Here is a 24,776-nt window from a genome sequence, read left to right on the forward strand (position 1 = left end):
GGCCATGATGAAGGAGAGAGTGCTTCTAACACAATAATGTGGTGAAGAAATGTTCAGACAGACAGTGGCCCTTCAGGTCTCTAAAAAACAATTGGTCTAAGAATGGGAGAGTTTTTCAAATTGTCTCTGTGTAATAATGGAGATTCCATGCAATGTTATCATTGAGAGACTGGAAATAATCGAAGACACTTAAGCTCTTTATTAATGTTTCAATAAGAAAAATAAAAGGCAATTAGAAATCTCTGGAAAAACCAAATAGAACAAAGCCATGGGTCACACAGAAGGTTCACTGTATTGTAACATGACCAAGATATGGCTTGAGTATGAGGGCAGAGAATCTGCTTGAACTTGATACTAACAATGTTCTCCAAATGTCCCAAAGGTGATGATATTTTACCTGTAGAAAAGGAAAAGTAATTATGTGATTCCTTCTGACTCTGTGATGAACAGTATTTACATAGTAGTTAAAATGTAAAATATTTATTGGCTTATTAGTGTTTAGATTCAACCTGTAAACAAAGTGTGAAAGTCTTAAAATTTGTAGAATAGCATTTAAATGTTATTATCACCAACCATATAAAGGAAAATAAACAACAGAATGTGGATAAGAAAAGAAGTAAGGACAATAAGTTAAGGACTTACTGTAAGATTCTCAACTTGTAGGTGGTTGTTATGGTTTGGATCTTGAATATCTACCAAGAGGCTCATGTTTTGAAATCCCCCAATTATTTTTGAAGTCATGAACCCAAAGATACATAGGTGGGGCTTTTAGGCAATGATTAGGACTCTTACCTTATCAGTGGATTAATCCATTTGTTGGATTAATCCATTGATATCTGAATATAGTCTGTGTGATAACTGTTGACAGATAAGGCATGGCTGGAGGCTGTGCCCCACTTGCTTACAGAGGGATGATCTTGGGTGTTACATCTTGTCACTGGTTCCTCCCACTCTCTCTCTGCTTCCAGCTTTCCTCTACCATATCCTTCCTCCATGATGGTCTGCCTCACTTAGGCCCCAAACAATGGAGTCAGCCAACCATACATGGAACCTCTGAAACCGTGAACCCAAAATAAACTATTTCTAAGTTGTTCTTCTCAGGTATTTTGGTCACTGCAATGAAAAGCTAACTAACACAGTGACAGCCAAAAATTACTACTAAATGTTGATGAAACTGAAAATAGCAGTTTGTGTGTATTATTTAAAATTACACTGGCAGCTGATAGGTATTGTGAATAGTTGAGTGCTACTATTTATTCCTGATAGAAAATGCAAGTGGTAGAAAAAAGACTGCTGTCATTTGTTCAGCTCATCACTAAGCAGTAAATAATCATGTTCATTGCGAAGAATATTGACTAGGGAATATTTTTAAATTAATGAGTACAGACATACAGTGCCTTTCAATTATTAAACATTTTCTCTACAGGGGACAGGCCCTCTAGGGAACTGACTTAATGTTTTCAGTGCTCGAGGCCCAAACAGAGTGAAGGGTACAAATATCCCAGATTTCCAACTGCCCTGATTGTCTTTGGTAATCATAAAACTGCTGGAGAAATGTCCCATTAAAAGCCAAAGAAAGCCAATTTCCAGATACACCACCGAGCACAAGTGTACTCATTCTGCTGGCCTGTTTGATTGCTGCAGCCTCCTTGGGCCCAACTCAAGTGGCACTTGCTGGGGAGAGAGAGCTGGAGGAAACAGTTCTCCAGAGGCCAAGAGAGGCCACAGGAGCCTTGTCCAGGCTTCTGGTGAGCAAGACAACCCTCTGCCAAATTATCACCTGAGATTTGGATGCAAGATGATGTTTACTGGGGACATGTCTTATATAGGCATGTGACAGCTTCAGACCCAGGTCAGTGCCCTGGATGCTGACCTACAGGATAGTGAAACTAAATGAGTGACAAGGACAGCCATTCTTGGGTAGATTTTCTTCTTAACTGCCCTAGAATGTTTCTTGTTATGAAGAAAAGAGCTACTTATCTATTCAGGGAGAATTGGGGCACTCTTCTGCTGACATAGAGAAACCTGCTAAACCTGATGTCTTAACTAGAAGGCCCTGTAAACTCTTGTCAGGCATCTAAGTCCACTTTGCTGCTCCATGATAACTTCCACTTTAAAGTAGAAACTGGGTCAAGCATCTCTCCTTTCTTAAAACAGAAGGAGCATCTGTTAAATAATGGATTGTTTTTAGAAAATGATTTAGTACAACCCAAGAGATATGCAAAAGTGGTTCAGGTAATTGACAACTGATCTGATTTCCTAATTGATCCAGACAGATAGGCTAAGCTTTGAAAATCTGCCCTGACTATAGCCGCATACTAAGGGCTGGCTTCTAATGAATCAAGTAATGGCCATGAAACCTGCCATGGCTTAAACCAGTTAGACCCACAGAAGGCGTCTGATGTGTAGATTATCAAGTCCATAGTTTGGACAGTGGTGGCAGCCCATGATGTCACATGTCATGCGAGCTCCGCCAAATAGGGGCATCACAACGCTCCCTCAGAAATTCAAACCAGAATTACAGGGAAAAGGTTGATTAGTTTGTAGGAGGAACAGAAATGGGATAGGACATGGAGAGAAGGTAGAACACAGACATGATGAGGAAGAGTCCAGAGGTATGTAATAATCATGAGCATGAAGTCACCAGAGTAGAGGCAGCCATGATTAGTAGAGACAAGAAGTGGAGACAGAGAGGAATTGAATCAATGTTAACAGTGAAGTGCAGGGTAGAGGTTGCTGAAATTCTACACCTGAGAGAATGTCTGATCTAGGCTCCTATATTCCCTGAAGACCTGGCACACCACTGAGTGAGACACCACGCTATCCACTGCTTCCCTGATTGTCCTCATGACAAGTTCCCACAGGGTGAACTCACCTGAATGGGACTCTGTTCTTTGCAGGTCAAAGAGCCTGGCTAAGCATCCCAAAACCCTTATGCTGCTTTCTGGTTAGACACACTCTTTTCACTCTTCTTTCCTGGGGGACATTAAAAAGTAACTCAGGCAATGGAAAAAAATGATGTGAAGCAAAGATAATCAGCATTGTCCCCTAAAACCTAAGAGTACCTGGCAAGTAGCCCAGAAGAGTTGGTAGAGGAGAAGGTGCTGTGTACTTGGATTTATGTCAGAAACTCAATTTCCTAGTATCTTCATGTCCAAGGATCCCCGCCACCTCTCCCTCAACCCATCCCACTCCAACCACCTCAGCTTTTCCCCATGGACACTAAGTTTTAAAAGTGCTTCATTTAACAAACCAGCTGTGTTCATTTAGGTACTAAATCATTTTTCCATTGGAATACATATGAACTTATCTCTACACTCGGGGTGTATAAATAAAATAGTGCTTTATACTCTCTAACTGTACCTAATCTAACTCTGAGTCCTCATTTCATGGAGCTGGGAGGAAACCTAACCTCAGTTGTTCCAGAGGCTCTATGTCCCACATGAGGTCAAATACAAGGGATTGCACCCACAACTGGTCATCTGTTCATGTGTGCAGTTAACTCTGAGGCCTCTCTGGTCCCTTCAGGCCTTTCCTCCATATTTCCTATGCCACATTTGGGACATCAGAATCTTTACTGAGCTGGAAATTCAGTGCCAGGGTCTCTTCCCATTAGTGTGGCCCATAGCCATGCCCACTGAACTCTGTCCCTTGCTGGGGGGCATTGTCTTAGAAAATAGCAGTGGTCCTCTCCTGGGACAGCTGGAAAATCCTTGATTTTTTCAGCTGGGGAGAGGCTTCCCTAGCAAAATGAATCTGGATAATAGGAAGTTGAACAGAAAACCCTGCATGTGTGGGAAATTTATAACTTGAGCCCTTGGACATACATTCACAAACGTGAGTGTGTGTGAGCCCATGTGCACACTCTTATGGGTTAAATTTGTCTCTAAGACAGTGTTTTCTTTCTCAGAATTGAATAATAATTACGTTGATTGAGTGTATGTTGTATATGAAGCAACATGGTAAGTATGAATAAGCTGGTGGGATTTTTTGGAATTTCCCTTAGTTGAGTCCCCAAGCAGAGAAGCCATGTAGATTAGAGGCACTCATAAAATAAATTCTGCAAAGCAAGTCAATGAACTGTCCGCTCAGTCTCATTAACTTTAGGGAGACCCCAGATGAGGCGTTACTTCTAACATATCAAGTTGCAAGAAAAGTAAAAACCTGCAAATGTCTCCTTAATGTCTCTTGTTGCCATTTAATGCTAACGGGTCCTCTTGCAGAAGGAACCAAGTAACCCTGGATTTGGACATGTTTTCTTGTGCCCTCCTGTCTGTTGTCTAGTGTGAAGAGTCCTCTGCTGTTCTCTTTTGTCTGTGTCAGTAACCTTGAAATTGTAGACTTGTCCCCTCTGGTTGGAAGGTGTTGGTTCATCAATCCCAAGGTTTTCTAAAGAGTGCCTTTAGTGGCCTGGGGCCAGGGGTAGAAGAAAGAAAGAGCATAAATACCTCTCCTTGTTCAGGGCTTTAAGTTTATTTCTGTGCACATTATCTCACCTGACCTCCGGTAGCCCTGTGCAGAGTGGTGGAGTTCTCTTCTCATAAATGTGAAAAAAGGAGTTCAAAGAGGTGGAGGGGCTTAACTCAGGGTCACAGAGCAGAGCTGGAACTGGAAGATGGCTCTTCTCTTTCCTACTCCTATTCTCTTTGCCTGATATCCCAGCCCCTTCTGAATGGAACTGCTAGTCAGTAGGTATATAATAAGTGTCTTGGTGGAAGTCCAGCTAGGGGTGAGGCCAGAGGTTCACAGAAGGTTCATGAACACGGAGGCTCTGAGCATCACAGGACCGCTTACGCTCAGGGAACAAAAGGCCCCTCAGCTGGGGGTTAAGACATTCTCTGTGGCTGCACTAGAACCTACTCCAACTTGCCACCCCAGGAGAGGCAGGGAAATCAGCTCTTGGTAGGGACAGGGCGTCTTCTGCTGAACATGGGCAGGGCAGCTGTACTTGGGGAACGGACACAATACGATTGTGGCTATAAGTAGGTAGGGAGGAACCTGAAAGGGACAAGGCAGAAGCCAGGGACTCCACAGCTGACAGAGTGCTCTGTGGGCCTCTGTGTATGCCCCACTATAAAATAACAATGGTACTCAATGTCTGCATAGCTGCAGGTCTTGGAATCATTGGGAGATGGCTCAGATGTGTGACATTTGGGATATGAGCACCAAGAGGCTTGTCACAATGTTTGACCTTTCTGGGCACAAGCCTTACACAAGTGTTTAAAATCAGGTATAAAATCTTATCCCTTTTAGAATGTTCTTGCTTTTTCTTCCTTGCTGTATCTATTTTTTTTCCTATGAGCCTCTAGCCTAGGTGTCTTTTACCTCTGCTGTTCACAGAGCAACAAGATCTATTTCTTCCTGAGTTTCCTCAGCTCTGTCCACCTCACACGACTGACTTCAGATGTTCGAAGCAGCTACCCTCCCACATTCTCTGTCTGCAGTTGGTCTTAGAGACCTGACCTCCAACTCTGACCTTCCCAATGGCTGACCAAAGGCAAGATACTTCATCTCTTTGAAGTATTATTTTCTTTGCATGTTAGATATTTAAGATCTACTTCACTGAGGCAATGAAGGTATCTCTTTCTATAAATGATCCAGTGCTGCATTTGTGTTACAGACAAACATAGCCACAGGACATAGCCACACTCTCCTGATGCCTCCTCCCACCTGCAGGCCTCTATGTGTATCCACCTGCCTCCTCTCCCATGACCTGGATCCCAGGCCTCTGAACCTATTCTGGTATTTCACTCCAGCAGCAATCTCACACTCTGCTGGGTCATACTCTCAACATCAGATATAACTCTGGCTAAAACAAAATTACTCTCTCTTGATGCTGCTTTTCCATCCTGCTACAACATCATTTCTCTGGGGGTGGGGGGAAATTACTCACAAAAAAAGCTGTCTATACTCACTGACTTAGCTCACTGTTCTTTCATTTCCTCTTGAGATCATCCAAACAGGCTTTTATCCTCCCACTCCAGTCTCTTTTAGATCACCAGAGAGTTCCTGCTGCAAACTCCATGTTAAGTTTTAGCCCTCTTCTCCCTGGGCCTCCCAACCCTGTTCACTCCCTGCCCTTGCAACCTTTTTTTCCTTTGGCCTGTGGGACAGGTTTTTCTCAGGCCTCATTGCCTAACTCCACCTCTTGTAGATCTCTAAATATTGCTTGCCTCAGATCACAGTCCTCTTTGCTAATTATATTCACTCCCCAGGAAACTTCTCTGGTCTCATACTTTAAATAGCCTGCGCATGCTGTCAGTTTCTAAAAACTCCAGACTTGCGCATCCAGCTACCTACTCAACATCTCTACTTCTGACTTTCTCTTACTCTCTACTTCCGGCCCATAAGCAAATCCTGTCATTGAATCTTCAAAATATATTTAGTATTTCACTTTTCACCTCCTTTCACCAGTATTTCACTTTTCACCTCCCTTCACCAATAGGTGCCAATCACAAAAATTTCTCTTCTTGGCTAGTACAGTTGATCCAAACTGTTCATGCATCTACATTCAACGCCCCACAGGGAATTACTACTTGCTAGCAAGAGTTATCCTTTTAAAATGTAAATCTTATTATACCAGTCTCCTGCTCAAAACTCTCCAAGAGCTTCCTGTGAAATTCTGAAGGATCCATAGGATCCAATCCCTAATTATATCTTTGGCCTCATCTCCTAACACTCAGTCACTCCATTCCAACCCCACTGGTTGATTTTTCTGTTCTTTGAGCATGCCAAGTCATGCATAGTCCCAGCTCAGGACCTTGCTAATCCTTGTGCTGGATGCCTTCTCCCAGTAAGTCAAAGGCCCCTTACAGAAGTATGTTATGTTGCTGAAGTAATTACTAAATCACCACAAATTTAGGACCTTAAAACAACACCCATACATCAGCTCACAGTTCTATAGCTCAGAAATCCGGCATCCCGGGGCTATGTCCTACGTATATACCTGACAGCATTGCACAAGATTCTGGGGCTGGAAATTGTGGTTCAGTGGTAGAGCTCCCAGGTGCAAGTCCCTAGGTTTAATCACAAGCATTGGAAACAAAGAAAAGTGCTCCCTTTTAGTTAAGTTAGTTCCAAACAAATTGTAACTCTGATATTTTGTGATAATCTGTGTATGACAAAAAATGATAAAATAACAAAAGGCATAATTATAAGTCAAGATGGTAGTGGAAGAAGACAGGTAGAGATTGGGGGTTATTTTGAATGTGTCACAGAGGGCTTCACTTCATGGGAAATTCATGGGATCTACCCAGTTTCAATTTCTGTGCTTTTTTATATGTACATAGGCAAAAAAAGAAAAAAAAATAATGATCTTGGAAATACAAGTTTCAAGGAGACTGGTGTAATGCTAGGCTGGTCTGGGTTTTATTCTGCAGGATGTAGAGACATTGAAATGCCCATTTGTTAGGAAGATAGTCTTACAATAACATTAACAGAAATCCAAATAAAAGGGAAGTTTGTCATTAGCCATCTTTATAATAATTTTTATTGACTTTAGAATTCATTTGAGTGGATTTACCTTAATTTACTTAACCATACTCTTATTATTACTTTAAACCCATCTGACATTTTATTATTATAAGCAATACCTCATAAACATCATTTCTCCACTAAAAGATTGCCTCAGAACAGATTATCAAAAATAATATTTTAAGGTCAAAGGTTATAAATATTTAAATGAATGTTTATACTGACAAATTACATTCCAGAAGAATTTTTACTAATTTATATCATCACCCAGTACCAATGAGCAAGTCCAATCATTGAGTCATTCAGCAAATTCTTAATGGGCACATATTATCTGCTGATGTCAGAGAGTTTAATACCAAGCTAGGAAGACACTCAAGCAGAAATCAAATACAATTGGGGAGCCTGGGAAAGTTTTCCAAAAGGCCAGGCCCACACAGCAGATTATCCATGAGGTGTTTTGTGGTTATATTTTAATAGACGTAGAAGTCAATTAATGGCTTTTGAGCAGTGGTTGGGATAGATAGAATGGTGCTTTGGAAAAATTTATCGACCATCAGTTGTCAGCAAGATTGGTTGGAAGAGTGGCTAATGCCAGTAAGAAGTATATTAGGCTTTGGGATAACAAGTGAAGACTCTTTTAGTGAACTAAAGAAGAACTAGGGAAAACAGAATAGGAGAGTGGTATAAGTCATGTCAGCTTATTGAACAAGTGAGGAAATAATGTATAAGCCATATAAAATGTCATTGTACAAACATGAAGTATATTCAGACCATCAGGGTTGACAATTGCACACTGCAGATGGCTGATTGACTTTGGGGTCTAATTGTGACACCCGTCAGCCTGCTCAATGCCATTTACAACCCGATGGTTAGATAATCATGTGGCCCAATTAGTATGGCTGTGGGAATCTTAATGCTTATAGTCCTAATTTTCTATCTATTTAAAAATATGCCCTAAATGATACTTGAAGGTAGCATTTTGTATCCTGTGTCTGTAGTGATTTTCCCAGGATGCTGTTGGCCTTGCACTATAATAGATTCTGACTGTCTGATACATGTGCTCTTGCAATACCATCACAATTTATTGCTGAAAATGAACACAAGCGACATCAAAATGCTCCCCTACAGCTTTTACCAGCTCTCTTCATGAAGCAAGGAAGCCATAAATCAGGCAGATGTTAAACATCCAAGTTGAAGCTGCAGCTCTTGGTTTGGGCCCAAAGTCTCTGGGCTGGCGCTGGTGTGTGGCTGAGAACGGTTTACACTTGTCTTTCTGCCACAGCATATGGGAGAGCACTAACAGAGAATTACAGTCCCAGGGTCCTGAAATCCCACAAAATTAATGAACTGTAATGATTTTACAGAGATGGCGGAAGTAGAAGAGGCATAATTTAGGAAAAGGGTTTGTTTGAGCAGCCCTGAAGCCATTGTCTGCTCAGCTTTTTTTTTATGGGCAGTGGGTGTTGAGGGCAAACTCTGCCCCAGTGCCATGGGGGTTGCACATGTCATTGCTAAAAGCGTTTGAACTAATTAAATGAGATTTTTGAATATTTAGAAGACTGACTTGGCTTGATTGATCTAGAATCTTGTAAAACCAGGAGCAATTCCTGAGAAACTGAAATCTACACAAGAAAAAACTCAGCTATTTTTTTCCTGTAGTCCTGTTGATGGCCCATTAATTTCTCTGATCATTTCTTCACCTATTTTCATGTAATTTATGATTTCCCTGGCCTTTTCAGTATTTTTTCTCCCTTATCTATAAAGTTTTGGGTGCTTTTCAGACATGGTGCACTCTTAAAAATTTGGAAAAACACACACATCTATCATTTATTGAGAACTTACCAAGTTCCAGGCACTTTATGTCTATTAATTCAATCCTTGTATATATATATATTTTAATTCTATAAGGTTTTCACTCTTTTACCTGAGACAGTAGGAACTCAAGCTGATGAAATATTGTCCAAAGTTACAAATTATCCATGGCTTATTTGGCATCAAAACCTACATCTGACTCTAAAACTTACTTTTCTTTTCATTCTGGCCTCAACTTCCCATCTGAAACATAATAAAATAGTGTAAACCCAACTTTTCTCCCTCAAGAATTTTGCAGAGTTTGATATTTTATCACATTTAATTGCACATTTCACATCATTATTGGCTCTTCCCCCAAGGAGTGGCAAATGCCTTGCTGGGCTTCAAGCTGCAACTCTTCTGGACCCAGAGGTCTGTCTGAAGTTTACAGGGAGAGAAAAAAAAATCCCATTTGCTCCAGGAACAGATTTTGAGCTTTGCCATTGAGTCTGGGTTCTGTCTTTAGAGTTGAAAAACATCACTAACCGTGTCCCCGTCTGGCAGATAAATCTTGCTGTCATCATGCTTGTCACCAGCCACATCTCACATGCCCTGGGCTGTCCTCTGAAGAAGGATTGCCTCTCCAGGTGACTGCTAGGCCTGAATCACTGCTGCATACATCATCCAGGCAAAGCAGACCAAGCCAAGAGCAAATGCACACACTGAAGAGCAATTTTACCAGGTAAACTGCACAATGTGTCGCAGTTGATCTGGTGCTCACAGAGCCACCTCACCGAGGGTGGTCTAGTTGCTTATTAGGAAAAGACAGGGCTTGGAAGAGGAGCTAGGGAACCACCGTATAGTCACTGGCAAGTCCACAGTAAGCAGGAATGATAAAGTAATGCTGCATAAAAGCATTTTCATTTATTTATATAAATTTCAAATACAGTAGAGAGGAAATAGTAAAATGAAACTTCACAGACCCATCACATCAGATTCAACAATCATTAAGATTTGCGTCATTTCTTCCTAAAACCCACTTTTTGGGTCAAAACTAAAATACAAGCTCAGAGGCCTTAGGTCTGCCAGAGAAGAGGAAGAGCAAGATCAAACTCCAATTCCCTCTACTTTTTTAAGCAAATAGACACACATTTGAGAAGAAAGTGAGGAAACAGGAGATGGGCGAGTGAGAAATGAAAGACAAAGACCAGGCAGAGATACACACAAGAGTTTATTTGTCAGAGCTGACAAATAAAGGTACATCTCTCCATAGATGGAGAGAGACAAAACAGGCTTGGGGTTTGGGACTTTTATGGGGAAGGCTCAGAGATTAGAGCTGGGTGGGTCCTAATGCTGGATGGCGAAGGGTGGAGTTTGTATGAGGGAGTGGTGAGCCTTTCTCAGAAATGTGGGAAAGCAAAATTTTTCTTAAAATGGCAACTGTCACTTAAGATGCTAAGCAAGGACCTTATAACATTTGTGGACTAAAATTGGCACAAAGGAATAAGTCAGCATGGTGTACTGGAAAGTGCACTGGCTCTGTTGCATATTAGGTGTTCAACAAATGGTCATGAACAACATTTGTAATACAGAAACTGTGATTTTATGATCAGGACAAGGTCCTTCCCTTAAGGAGCTTTTAATCTTGCATGAGGCAGACATTGAAAGTAATAGATGCAACCAGGTTATAAATACTGGGATAGAATTCTCTTTGGAGAAAATCAAGAGGGGTAATTGTATCTAGGACAAGTGGGCTTTGAATTGACCTTGTGAAGACAGAGCAGGTGCCCTCCACATGTGACTTGGGTGCAGGAGGTGGTCATGGAATGGCCATCCAGAGGGAGGGAAGAGCCTGAGTAAAGGCAGAGGTATAAACCCTATGGAGAGCTCTCCTGGCAATTCAGGTGGGCACCTCATATGAGTTAGTGGTTAGAGAGCAGAAAGAACTGGCTTTGCAACTTTATCTTGTAAGCTGTGGGGATCCAGTGAAGAATTTCAAACAAAGGCTTAGATCTGGAAACTGAGTGATGGGTAATTTTTTTTTTTTTGAGAAAAAGGAAAAATAAGTTCTATTGCTTTGCTATCAAAGGAGAAACACCCAGAGGCTGTGAAACACCCAGAGGCTGTGATTCTGCCCATCAGCAGGAGCAGGGGGCTTTTATAGAAGTGATTCAAGGGCTATATTTCACATGTTCTCTGTTGGAGTTGTAATTCACTTGTTAATTTGGGAGATAGTCATTTCTGAGATCTTCTGGTACCATCCCAAAAGTCTGAATTACTTCACTTCTGTGGTGGGTGTGTACTCAAGGACAGATAAATCTGCTTAGGAAGGGGGAAAAAAGGTAATCCTATTTCTCAGGAGATTAGGGAGGGGAGAGAGATTTAGGGAGAGAGAAAATAAGCAAGGGTTACATTCAAAGCATAACGTGGACCACCTTTACATTCTCCTCTGTCAACTTCTACATTCCATTTCTACGAAAAAATGGACAACAACATTATTGGCAACAGATTTGCCATTTTAGGTTGGGAGCCATTTTATCTAGATGTTCCAAAGTTTCAATTCTGAGGCTATGCCACTTAACTTTTCATAAGAACATGTGCCTGCTAAAAGGATCAACCCCACCCCAGCTTAAACTCCTAAGCAGTTTATGAGATTCCTCTTGCAGGCTATGAAGCTGCTCTGTGAGTGCAGTCAGGCTGCTGCTCTCCTTGGAGGGACAGCTTTGTCGGTATGCCTCCTGCTACCGACAATAAATCTCTTGAATGACGTTCTGGTGTGTGGCCCAGTCCTTGAACTTCACATGGACTCTGCAAATGTAGTTTCAAGCTTCTTGCTGAAAGAGGGTAAAGTTGGAAGACTTTAAAGTCTTCCAAACTAAAGTCCTTGTTCTTTATCAGGTAGGGTGTGGGCAGTTGAGTGTATTCAGCACCAGAGCAGTATAGAGGTCCACAGTAGCAGATGGCAGGTGACTAAACAAGGCACACATAGGGCAGGGATCATGCTAAGACAACAATAAATAAGACAACAAAGCATTACATTTTTATAAGCACAAAAGGAATTAGTGTTTCAGTCAGTCTCTGAAAACCATAAAGACAATAACTCATAATCATATAAGTGAAAAATAGATCAAGTTTACCAATGTAGGAGGTTAGGAAGATTTTTAGGTCTATAAGATAAGGCTCAAATTAACTCAGGACAAACTTGCAACTCTAGAGTTATTATTATTAATAGGTACTCCCACACAAGAACCCTTCCTTTGTAGCCTCCAGCTTTACTTACTTTGGGTAGGGCTGACACAAGGGTATATCTTAAGTTACATTAAAAAAATTGTTTTTTTTTCTTTTAAATGTCCAAGTAGGACTGTGCTTAGGCTACACTCTCCTGCCTGGTGTTTAAAACCAAGCTGGTCAAAACTGGCCTATCTACTATTAAGAGTCAGTAAGATTCCTCAGAGATCACTCTTGGGAACATGTGTGAAGCCCCTTGGCTCCTTTATCTTTCCTCTACCAGTGGTGCCATCTGCCAGAATGGGTCAGGGTCTTGTTGGCCATACATGGCTTCTCTTGGAAGCATTAGAGACATTTCCCTCTCCAATGACTCTCCTATCTGCAGAATGTGCACTGGTTGGCTTCCTGTTCTCTAGGGTCCTTTCAATCTCCCTGATAGGCAGATTGGGTGACTTACCAGAGTTGCAGGGCCCATCATTTTCTGGGTCCTAGCTGACCTAAGAAAACAAGGGCCAAAATGTTGGCTGCTTTTCCCTTGGTCCTTTTACTTCTTTGAGTTTGTTACCCCAATTTTTTGTTTTAACCATCCAGCAGGCCACTTTTACCAGCCTTAAAGTGGGAGTAACAGGTTACAACCTCAATATCTATAATTTTTAGTGACCCCTTTTATTTAATTGGGGTCACTATTAGTACTGGAATTTAGCCTTGTATCTGTCTGTCCTGTAGGTGATGGGTAATGAGTGATTAATAAAACTAGAAGCAGGGAAACTAGTTAGTAAGGGTGAATCTAGGAGAGATGATAAAGGCTTATGCTAAGATGGTGGCATGTGGAGACAAAGGAAGAGCCTAGATACCAATGGTCATAAAGTCAACAGGACCTGGCGATTTGTTAGATCTCTGCTGGGGCAGGGGACCCAGAGGTACTCTGAGGAAGGAGTAGTTGAAGCTGATGCTAGAGGTCCGGCTTTGGTGACTGAGGTGGAAGGACAGGGCAGACTTCATGGACATAAGGAATTCAGAAAGAGAGCAAATACCAAACTCTTGCTCTAGGCAAGGTTAGTCAGAGAGCACTTTATCTTACACCGTGATGCTATGCTATCCTTGCAATTCTCATTGGCATTATATTTCAGTTTTTACAACAGGCATCTCTGGAACTTTATGGGCATGTAATATTTGTTTAACAATTGTTTTACAACAATTACTATGTTCTGCTATTCTAGGCACTGTGGATACTATAAACCTCATTAAAGTGGGAAACCCCATGATATAATTTCAAAACAGAATGGTGATTTTTTTAAAAAGAGTCCATCAACTAAAAAGAAATTTCCAAATAACTGGGTTTCCCTTCTAATTACTATTGTTGGGCATCTTCAAAGAGACTCAGAAACAGTTCTCCTTTTCAGCCCTTTTCTCTTCTATCCATTTTTTCTCATATGTTGTAAATAACCCCCCCACCGCTCTTAGAACTCCACCCAGCTCACAGACCTTGTTCTGATCCCTCTTGTCCTCCTGTCCTCTCCCCTTCTCTAGGTCATGCTACAAAGTCCAAAAGACCTGAGGGCAAGAGCAGCCAGAAACTGATCAGACAGAAAAAGTCATATCCCTCTTTAGTGATTAGGGAGAGAGAACAGGCTGGCAATGCATACAATTATAATTTTGATTTCATTACACAGAGATGAATAAGCCATCTGTGATGATGGACACCTCGTTCCCCAGTGATGTGTATATCATAACCATTTTATGTTTATTTTTGTTGTAGGCAACTTTCATCTCATGGATGGCAATGCCAACATTATAATGAGTCAGGAAAGCCTGCTTACTGGAAAAGGGGTTGAGGGCAGCTTGTGTTAGGAGAACCGCCTCTGCCAGGAAGCTGGGACTGTCTATTCTCCTCTGCCTTCACACTTCAGGCTGCTTTTGGCTGGTGTTTTAGGGAGGCGTTTGGGGATTGGCTCTCATGGGGGTAAGAGAGTAATAGTAAGGCTGTTGGAGTTGAGCCAGCAGACAGCTCCAGCTTGGGGACTGTCCTTGCCGTTGGTAACATGTGCCTGTTCTCTGTCGTGCTGGCAGCTCATACCTGGCCCCTTCAGGTTTTCTGTTTTTGACTGTGCCTAGTCCCTGATTTTGCCTGGCCCTTGCCTATGAACTTGCTCTGGTAGCTCCCTGGAGAGACTTCTAGTAGAACTTAATTTCAGATGCTGTTTGCTTATCCGACCTGCAACCCCACCACTGCTGAGATTTCTGCATTTTGAAGGGCATTACTTCCCTGGGACCCTCTGCCCTCTTCTTCGGCCTGACTGCTTGGACTGGAGAGAATTCAGTGATAGGAGATGATAAGACAATTAAGGACATGCCAGGGGAAGGGATTAAATTGGCAAAGTTGGGCTGAAGAGAAGGTATCAGGAGAAATTGTAAAGTATGGTTTGGGGGTTACCTAGGGAAGTTAATGGGGAAAAAAATGCTTATCGAAGTAAGTCAATCCTAAAAAACCAAAGCCCAAATATTTTCTCTGATAAGTGGGTGCTGATCCATAATGAGCAGGGGGCAAGGGAAGAAGGAAAGAACTTTGGGTTGAGCAGAGGGGAAGCGGGGAGGAGAGAGGAGGGATAGTGTAGGGGGCGAGATGGTAGAATGATGTGGACATTATTTCCCCATGTAGGGGTATGAATGCATGAATGGTATAACACTGCATCATGTACAACCAGAGAAATGAAAAGTTATGCTCTATTAGTATAAATAAATAAAATAAAAATTATTTTTTTAAAAATGCTTGGGTCTCAAACCAGTTAAATTGAATTGGGGTCTTGGGAGAACAGCCTCCAATGTAGTCTCCAATACTCCTTGCCCTTGGTATTCACACATGTTTAAGAATTTTTTTTTTCATTGGGTGTGGGTGGAACTTAGTGACTTGTTTCTAATAAATAGAACAAGGCAGAGGTGAAGACATGTGACTTGGAGACCAGGTCATAAGAGGCAGAATAGCACTGCTTTGGGGAAAACCAAATGTCCATGTCATGAGCAGCCTGGAAGAGAGGCCCACAGGTCAAGGAATTCTGGCCATCAATCATGTGAGTGAGTTTGGGAGTTGTCCTTCCAGCCCAGGTAAGCCTTTGGTGCCTGCAGCCCCAGCCGACATTGGTGGCAGCATCGTGAGAATCTCTGAGTCAGAACTACATGGCTAGACTACTACCAGATTCCCAGTCCACAGAAACCATGAAACAGTCAATGCAGTTTCTAAAGCCACTAAACTCTGGGGTGATTTGTTATACAGAAATAGATAACTCAAGCATCTATACTTTTCCTAGTTGATTCTAAAGTAAAGCCATAGTTGAGAATAATTGTTATCAAGGATGGAATGAGAGGAGAAGCTACAGCTATGGAAGGAGCACATCCCATGTGTCTGTAACTCTGCTAGGCATTTCCATATGGTACATCTTGCTGACATCACAGTATCCTCCAAGAGTTATAGGATACATCCTGGTTTTATAGATGAAGAAACTGAGGCTCAGCAAAGTTGCCCAAGTTAGGAAGACTCACAACCCAAGTGGGCCTTATTTAGAAGCCTGCATTTTCTCTGCTATTTCTAATGCAGCCTCCCTGATCCCACAGAGAGAGTAAGGTTCCTGCAGAGCCAGGAGCTGTAATTTGCCTGTGTCGCTTTGTATCTGGATTTGCCTTCTGCTCCAGTGGCTGCTAAGTACTTGCCAGAAGGAGTGCTGATTACATGCTCACCAGGGATGTTATGTGCATCAGCATCTAGCACTCAGTAAACTTTTTGAGGAAAAGCCTGAGGCTAGAGTGGTTTTAGAGAGAAGAGGGAAGGCCAGGTTGTATAGTCCCACCACTCTGACTCAGTGGGGTCCCTCCATTCATCCCCTGAAAATTTGGGGCCTTGCATCCTGAGTGTCTCTCTCTTATCATTTTATGCCACCATTTGACTACAAGCTAAAACTCGAAGCCTTTTCTGATTCTCCCCACAATGTACTAAAGCAGTTCAGGGTCCTGGTTGTGCCTAAGTTCCAAGTCACTAAACATATACTGCCTGAATCTATGTCCATCTCTAACCCAGGGAGGAAATCTGCCTTGGATTAAAGATGGTTCTGGAATGATGTTTGAAGAACAACTATGCCGATGTCTTGGGGGGCACCAGAATCAGGAGCCACCACAGCTTTGTAGGTTCAAACAGCAATTCTTTATTCCCGATCTCACACCAGCTTCCACACGCGTTCAGGGGCAATTCCCAATATATCCGATCCCAAATCCTACTCCACGAGGCTTTTTCCAAATCCCATTTTAATCTCACGAGAACTCAACGGGAACAAGCAGCAGGAACACCCTAATCCCAGCATCAATAATCTTCAACCTCAACTTCCCTAAAACTCCTATTGTCACGCCCTAAACCCAAGGACGGAGATACTTCCTGCAGGAATACACCCTAATCCTGGATCCACCGTGGTGATTGAGCAGGGTCACCTTTCTCAAACACACAAGCAAGGTCGCAGCAAATTTCCAAGGCAAGTCCATTTAACATGGGGTACACTGGCAAGGATTACGATGCGTCATACCTACTTGGTAATGGCCCTCAGCACAACTAGCCATAGAAAAAGTAAGAAAGCACATCTCCTTCATTTGAAACTTCACAGGAGATTTTTTTTTTCCTTTCCAAATCATTATTATCATCCAGGCTGCATAGTGTTCATCAGGCTTCAGCTACAAAAACCATTCCTAAAAGAAACACATTATCATAATTGAATAATCTTTAATTAGTGATTCCAAAATGAAAAACAGCAAAACAAAACCCAAACTCAGCTCTTAATTTATGTTTAGTGAGGATTACTTAAAGTTAATATCTTGTGGAAATAGCTCAGTAAATTTAATTACTCAGCAGTGGTGTCCCATAAATCTGGAAGTAAGTAGCAAAGTCAATTAGCTCCTCCAGCCTGGCTCACATTATCTTCACCTTTGATGGCAGTTTCTGGCTAAGTGTCTTTAGTGACCCAAAGCTGTTTCGTCTTAGTGCTCAAGTACACGGAGATACTTTGAAAGGTAGTGACAGAGGCAAACATCACGTTCCTTCAATGGCCATCCATCACTGTGGGACAGAGAGCAGTGAAGCACAGCAACCCAAGCAACTGGGGACGTGCAAATCTCCAGAAGTGGAAATCAATAAGGTGAGAATAGAGAGAATAAACCGCCCAAGAGGTCAAGGCTATTTTCGCTCCCTGATGCCACTTTGTCTCTGTCCTTCAAGTCTGGATGCCATTTAAAAAATGTGTATTTGTAATCATAGTAACACCATGATATGTACAAAGAAAAGTGTTTTTTTTAAATATGGAAAAACATAAAAATTAGAATTACCTGTAATTCCATTACCTCTAGATGATTGCTTTCAATATTTTGGTGTTTTCTGATGTTTTTTTTTCAACAATCTGCATAATTTCCTTTCTACAATCACATCATAAACCTTTCTTCCTGCCATTTAAAATCCATCTAATGGATGGTCAGTAATTTATTATAAGACTAAGTGTTAAGCAATTTCCTATTATTGGACACACAGGTTGTTTTCAGTTTTTCATTATACATATGCTATTCTACAAGTTTTGTTCTACATAACTCTTTGCCCTTTTCACAAATAATTTTCTTAGGGTAGATTCCAAGAAGTGGACTTTCTGGGTCAGAAAATTGCATATTTTCAGTCCCTTTAGGCATGCAGTTAAAATCACTCCACCTCTAGAAACAGGGCTGCCTTGTTTGGTTGAGCGGATTAAACACTGCACAAAGTGTTTAATCCTACCTGAGAGGATGAGTTGGGGCTGAAATTCACTCTGCATTTCCCTTGTTCAGCCTTGCTCCCTGCAAGTGCCACATAACATAGGGGGAAAGGGATGCTTTCAGCTTTTCTGCACAGCTTCACCAGATTGTTATGTCATACCACTCAGCTACAGGGGAGTAAGGCCAGGGCTCCAGATGTCAAGGGGAGGGGACTTTGTCTTTCCACCTGGTCTTCCCATATAGGTGTCTTTTTTTTTTTTTTTTTTTTTCAACTGGACACAGGTACTGTACATGCTAACTGGAAGCTGTCTTAACAGTATAACAAATATAACAATATTTCAAAAATTGACAAGTTGATAAACAAAAATTGATATCTTATTCAAATTTATGTTGAATGTCTCTTTCAGTGGTGTGGGTTACCAAAATCTCCCTTCAAGCCACCTCCATGTCATGCATCTTCTTATCAAAATCCCTTCAAATAATTGTTCTCTGGATCACAGAATTCTCCAGATTGGGCTTTCAGTCATATCACTGTCTCTGCAGCCCTGATGCCAGCAAAGTATGTGTTTCTTAGCAACTTCCTCTCTGCGTCTGATATCCACTTGGGCAAAGCCAGTTTTGCAGGAAAGCTAATGTCATGTAGCTTATGCTTCAGGGGCCCTTCTTCCACCTTGGGTTGAATATAGTATTGGTCCTTTTTTTAGAGAAGGGTCACCCAAATTGTATAAACTTCAGACCCTGTAATACATGGCAAGGGCAATTCCATGCATTACCCATCTTGATTATTCCCAGTTCTAAATTTCATTTGAGTTTCAGGAGCCTGAATTGAGGTCTTTGGAATTCATGGGCATAGGAAACAGCTATTTTGAATATTTTCTTTAGACTAGTCAGCTCTTTTAGTTTCTTCTTTATACTTTCTTCTCTTGTCACCTCAAGAGGACAAGCATCTCTTCTGTCCACACAGGCCTCATCCAGGAACCCGCAGCTTCGCATTCCCATTCATGTCATCATATTCTTTTGCCAGAATCCTCAATTCAGTCCCTGGTTAACAAAGTTGTCAGTGCTCCTGATTATATTCATGCTGACTTTGAACCTCTTGGCAACCACAGACAACCCCTCAGGCTACTTAAATATATGCACATTATTAGACCAATTTTTTTTTTTTGAGACATCTGCTCACCTGGTGGTGCTAAAGGGTCTAATTTTGCTTTGTAAACATAGCCAGAGATGTTGGATTTAAAGGTATTTTAGTCAAACTGCCTGGTGTTACATCCTGTCTTTCCCCCCCTCTAACTTGGACACATTCCTTGAACTTTTTGATTTTCTCATTTTTAATATGAGGATAATAGCAATACCTACCTTACTGAGTTTTCTGAAAAGTAATGACACGATGCATATTAAATATTTAGAAAAGTGCCTCTAATTTACTTAGTTATTACAATAATAATTATCATTGCTTTAAAAGCTGCAATAGTTAGAATTATGGTTTGGGAAGAGAACAAAGATGAGATCTGTTTTATTCAATACCCAAACGGTGGCTGGCACTTAATAGAGGTATAGTAGATGTTAGAGCTCAAATGAGTGGAAGAATGAAGTATATAATTCTGGAATTTGCTGCATTTGAGTTGAAGGGCCCCAAAGAAATTGAGGTTTGGTTCAAGAGATTAAAGAAGCAGATGGTGGATGCAGTTGTTTATGATTTAGTCAGGGATTATGAAAACCTTCAGGTGGGAAAAAAAAATCAAAACTAAGACAGGATTGGCATAAGGGAATTTGGCTGTTTCCTCTAGACCCAGGAAACAGCTACTATAATGCCAGTTTAGCTGGCAAGCAATCCTGTGCTGAAACCTGGCCAGTGGGAGAAGGTGGGAATGAGTGGAGGGAAAGGGCATTAGCATCAGAAGACCTGCCTGAAAACAGGGCTTCTCAGCCTTAAGCCTCCAGAATTGTGGCCCACAGAATCTGAGATTTGGATAGGGTATTCTGTGAGCCTTCTTAACATTATATGCAGGAGGGGACTGTCCAGGACAGTGACTCCCTAAACTGATATGGATGACTGGAAGCCCAGCCCCCTCATCAAGCTGACGGGGGCTAGGAAGAAACAGAGCTGGCATCTTACCTGTATAAACTGACAAACCAGTAAGCCCTGCAGAGATTCAGTTGGACAGAGGCCATGCTTTTCTGCTGGTTCCTGTCATTGACAGCATCAAGTTGATCCTGGCAAGCAATCAGCGAAGCTCGTGAAGACCTGGAGCCAGAGCAAGACTATGATGAGGCCCCATGCCGCCTGAGCCCCCAGGGTGCAGAGACAGCAGTCCCCAGCTGGTCCTGAATGTGGAGATGTGCTCAAGCCACAGCAAAGTGTATGTGGCAGTGATGGTACCGCAGCCCTGGAGCTTGAGGCCCAGGAGTACAGCTGGGCATCCATGTCATCATCCTCAACCAGGCCATGAGTCATGTGACGGCAAAACGTGTGTTTGACATGTATTCACCTCATGAGGATCAGGCCACGGTGCTGTTCTTCAACATGGTGAAACCTGGCAGAGTGCTCATCTGTGCCATCAAGGATGAGGGCTCCTGCCCCTGAAAGACACAGACAGGGCTCTGCTGAGGAGCCTGGGCAGCCAGGCCAGCCCTGCCCCGGGATGGGGGAAGATACCTGGGCCTTTGTGGGACAAAAAGGAGGTCCTGTCCTTAGGGAGCAACATTCTAAGTTGCCTGCCCTTTCCTCCTGGGCAAAACCAGTCCTGCTGAAGACAGAGGTACCACTGAGCTCGGCTGAAGGGACAGAGTGACACTGAGAAGACACAGAGCTGAACTGGTGCTGCAGGTGCTTCTGCAGCAAGGTTGAAGGATATGGGAATGTGTGCACGGACCCACTGAGGTCAGCCCTGATCCGCTCCCTGACAATAAGGTCTTCAATATACCTGTAGCTGTCATTATAGGAAACCGGCCCACGTAATCTGTACAGGATGCTTCGCTTTCTGCTCTCAGCCCAGGGGATTTGTCCAGAGACAGTAACAGTTTTTGATGGTGGCTAGTATGAGGAACCGATGGATGTGGTGTTGTTGTTTGGCCTGAGAGGCATCCAGCACACCCCATCAGCATCAAGAATGCCTGTGTGTCTCAGCACTCCAAGGCCAAGCTCACTGCCACTTTCAACCTATTTCCAGAGGCCAAGTTTGCTGTGGTTCTGGAAGAGGACTTGGACATGGCTGTGGGTGTTTTTTCAGTTTCCTAAGTCAATCCATCCACCTGCTGGAGGAAGATGACAGCCCGAGCTAGAATGACCAGGGTTAGGAGCATACAGCTGAGGACCCAGCACTATTGTACCATGTGGAAACCATGCCTGGGCTGGGCTGGGTGCTCAGGAAATGTTGGTATAAGGAGGAGCTTGAGCCCAAGTGGCCCACTCTGGAAAAGCTCTGGGCCTGGGACATGTGGTTGAGGATGCCAGAATAGTACTAGGGCCAAGAATGCATCATTCTCATTTCCTGATCCTACTACTTTGGCATCATGGGCCTCAACATGAATGGCTACTTCCACGAGGCCTACTTCAAGAAACACATGTTCAACATGGTTCTAGATATCTAGATTTGGAATATGGACAGTCTGAAGAAAGAAGCTTAGAAAGTGGAAATTTACAGGCTACTCAACGAGGCTGGAGTTCTGGACCACAGCAAAAATCCTTGTGAAGACTCCTTGATGCTGGATGCAGAGGGCCACACCTATGTGGCCTTTATCCAAATGGAGTAAAAGATGACTACATCACCTGGACTCAGCTTGCCGAGTGCCTGCATATTTGGGACCTGGATGTATGTAGCAACCACCAGGCCTATGGCAATTATTTCAGAGGAAGAACCACTTCCTAGTGGGGGTGGGTACCAGCCTCCCTTTACTCAGTGAAGAAGCCACCATCAGTCACCTCAATTTTCATGGAGCCACCCCCAAAGGAGGAGGAAGCCCTGGAGCCACTGAACAGACAGGAGACTCCTCTAGGACCCTGCAGGGGTGGGTACTGTGTACCTCTAGGCAGGCTAGCCCTTTGCTCCATCCTGTAGGACTTTGTAGGTGCTGGGGCTTATTTGTTCTTAACATGAGATTTAATTACTAACTCCAAGGGGAAGGTTCCCCTGTCTCAATACCCCTATTCCTAAAATTAAGGTCTATTTATTTACTTCCTTATTGGAGAAGGGCAGGAGAGCACCTGGGAATCTTTAGGATACCTGGGAAACTGATCTTGACTTTTGTACATCCCTCCTCCCAGGCCTGGCTCAGAATCTAACCTATTTACTGAGTGTCCTAAGGGCCTGGGGAATGGGCCAGACCTGTGGGGCTTTGGTTCCTTTTTGGCCAGGGATACTGCCCCAAGGGTGGGACTGGCTCTTACTCGGGAAATTGCTGTGGCCAGCCCATGAACAGGCCCACATGGGGAGCTCATGTGCTGACAAAAACTCACTCAGAGACTCTTCGACATGGACCAGGTCCCCTCTCAACCTCCTCTTTGTCCAGATTTATCAAGCTGGATAAGGTGGTCATTGATTAAAAAAGAGAAAAACCTCAAAAAATTATATGCAGGATTGGGGGAATGTCTCATTATGACTGTATACATATTATTCTGGGGATCTCAATACTTTTGACAATTCTCAAACATACCAATATCTAGAAAGAATTAAAAATACTCTGGGTTCTGCTCAAAATTATGGAGCAAGAAGGGGATGGTTGAGGATCCAGAGTGGCAGCAGAGGGAAATCAGAGTCAGGACACTGAGATCTGAAAGCAACATTTCATTAGTGGCATCATGGCCCAGAGGAATAACTCCCAAAGTCTGAGCCCCGAGTGCAGCTGGGCTTTCACTTTTATACATAAGCAAGTTTTGGGGTCCATCAAAGCAAGAGAGTTGGTACAATTCAGTGGAGGGTGCAGTCTACATTCCTTTCATGGGTGCACACTTACCAACAACTTGGAGACTCTTAGCTCATGTAGCTTAGGGATTTTTATTGCATTAAGCCTAAAGGGAGATTGTTTTATCCCTGTTGCTTTGTTTCCTGCTTCTGCTACTGCAGTTATCTTTTACAGGTACCTGTTAGCCACTGCAAGCCTCTGCAGTTCAATGTCAGTAAGCAGAGCTACCAAGCCACAGCCTATGAGCTCTTGAACTACTAAAGTCCCCATTTTATTCTACCACACCATGACTGTGGAAGACAGAGTGGCAACATTCTGTGTGACATCTTCCATCACTCTGCCCCTCATGTAGGAAAAAGGCTGCTTTTCAGATCTAACTCTACTGTCCTTTCCAGAATTGCACCACTGGGGTCTCCCTGAGCATTAGCCAGTCTTGCTATTTTTCCTGGGATATTAACCTGACATTTAGCTTCTGCATGGGGTTTAAACCAGGCCACAACCATGCCCTAAAGGTGCCTAGCTAAAAGACAGAAGATACACAGAGGAAGCATCCAGGACTGAGGAAAATAATGGATCAATATCCATGTTTACCTCATGGCTTAGTGGGAATGACATAAATTCCTCCTTCCTTTACTTGTTTTATTTTAGAAGACCTGGGAAGAAAAGCTCCATGTGACGACATTGAATTTTTGGAAGAGATTTTTAAGATGAATAGCTCCTTATTTTGATGAGAATATTAAAAACTTCCCCCTAGTTATTAGAGACACTGGAGTGTTCAAGACTTTGCCAGTCAAGGGTTGGGTTTTGATGGAGATTAGGCACTTAAGGTAGGGTCAACAAATGGCTTTCAGCTTTGAAAAGCTGTACAAAGAAAGAATAACTTTACAGAATAACCTTCTATAGGTCCAGTCTAGCTATGGGTGTTTTTGTTTTGTTTTGTTTTGTTTTTTTTCCCTAACAAGCTTCTTCTAGTCTTGTCTTAGAATCTCTCTGAGGTTTATTAACACAGCAGTCAGGCTGGAGTCCAGCAGTTGGCCAGGTGGGTTCAGCCTCAGTGACCTGCCACCTTCTTCCATGGCCTGCTTACCTGGCCCTGAGGTGCAGGAGGTGGGAGCTGGCTTTGAGACCGAAAGTGAACCAACTACTCATTTGACCTTGACAGCATTGGAATATATCTTGAAATAACTGCTATTTTTTCCTATCAATACTTTTTAAACATTATTTTTTATTGTTTTTGTTGCACTGGGAATTGAACCTAGGGCCTGGGCAAAGCCTAGGCAACTGTTCTACTACCGAGCTACATCCCCAGCCCAAAAGTTACTTAAAAGAAAAATGTAACTATTAGATGTGAACGACTAGAGATTTTATCAGGCTGACTGTAATACACATTAGGGGGATCATGCTAATTCCCATCTTCTTTTTACATAATACCACCCCACCCTCCAAGTACACACTTTAGGTCAGGGATTTTAATATTATACCTGGTCTCCCAATAAAGAACAAGATTCCAATTATCCTCAGTGGTATTGACTTTTTGTATTAACAACAAAGAATGAAGATAGGGACACTCAGATCCAGTTCTACTTTTTTAATTCATCCTCAGCAGG

At 42.5% G+C, this 24,776-nt stretch overlaps 1 long non-coding RNA gene and 1 pseudogene across 1 annotated transcript; one reads left to right on the forward strand and one right to left on the reverse strand.

Annotated features, from left to right (window-relative positions):
• Positions 1-288: 288 nt before the first annotated feature.
• On the reverse strand, positions 289-6,045 carry LOC113180258 (uncharacterized). The gene is made up of 3 exons (XR_003300454.1): positions 5,916-6,045; positions 2,876-2,976; positions 289-397 (listed from the first exon to the last, which is right to left on the reverse strand). It is a non-coding gene; the product is annotated as an uncharacterized LOC113180258 (long non-coding RNA).
• A 14,267-nt stretch (positions 6,046-20,312) lies between these two features.
• Positions 20,313-22,794, forward strand: LOC113180348 (protein O-linked-mannose beta-1,2-N-acetylglucosaminyltransferase 1-like; annotated as a pseudogene).
• The last annotated feature ends 1,982 nt before the right edge of the window (positions 22,795-24,776 follow it).

This window comes from Urocitellus parryii, chromosome 6 (genome assembly GCF_045843805.1).
Source record: "Urocitellus parryii isolate mUroPar1 chromosome 6, mUroPar1.hap1, whole genome shotgun sequence".
Lineage (NCBI taxonomy): Eukaryota > Metazoa > Chordata > Mammalia > Rodentia > Sciuridae > Urocitellus > Urocitellus parryii.